The sequence below is a fragment of the Pteropus alecto genome, unplaced genomic scaffold, assembly GCF_000325575.1.
Source record: "Pteropus alecto unplaced genomic scaffold, ASM32557v1 C17802637, whole genome shotgun sequence".
NCBI lineage: Eukaryota > Metazoa > Chordata > Mammalia > Chiroptera > Pteropodidae > Pteropus > Pteropus alecto.
The window spans coordinates 1-668 of NW_006487246.1; the positions used below are offsets into that span (position 1 = coordinate 1).

Below are 668 nucleotides of genomic sequence, written 5' to 3' on the forward strand. Positions count from 1 at the left end.
TTCTCCTTGCACAGGAGGGTTGGAATACCGTGGTCCACGCCCATAGGGGCTCCGCCCATGTGTTGTAAGGTGGGAACCCTCGCCTGCGGTAGCGCCGGCGCCGTTGGGCCTGGCCTTTGGGAGCACTCTCCGATCCCTCATTATTCCCCGCACTCTCAGTATTCTGGTAATCCTGCAGGTAACCGCGTAGACCCCCTGCGACGCGGATAGCGTCTATAATGGGCGCGGTCTGCTGCGTGGTTACCGCCTTGCACTGGAGCTCCGCCAGGGCCTGTAACACTTGCCGCCTCTGCACCCTTCTCCTTCGACAACGTCACGCTCCACAGTCTCTCTGTCTCCTGCACGGCCGACGTACTTCCTGGGGTTAGTCTTCTTTATGGCAGTCTGGTGTACAGATACATCTTCCTCGGTATCGTTCCTGTTGATGAAACCATATCCGTTTCTCACATTGAACCATTTTGCTGTTCCCAAAACCTTCGTTGCGATGACCCTCTTGTCCCCGCTGGCAGGCGCCGCCGACGCGTGGCCGCGGGGGTCGCTGCTCCCTGCGCGGCTGCTGGTGGGGCGGGCTTGGTGTCCGCAGCTGAGGGCGGGGGCGGCGGGCGGCTGCTGGGTCTCGGCCTCGCGGCTCACGCTCGCGGTGACGGTGGCTGCGGCCGGCTGCGGGG

General features: G+C 63.2%; 1 pseudogene; it reads right to left on the reverse strand.

Moving 5' to 3' along the window:
• Positions 1-6: 6 nt before the first annotated feature.
• Positions 7-654, reverse strand: LOC102878957 (annotated as a pseudogene).
• Between the last annotated feature and the right edge of the window lie 14 nt (positions 655-668).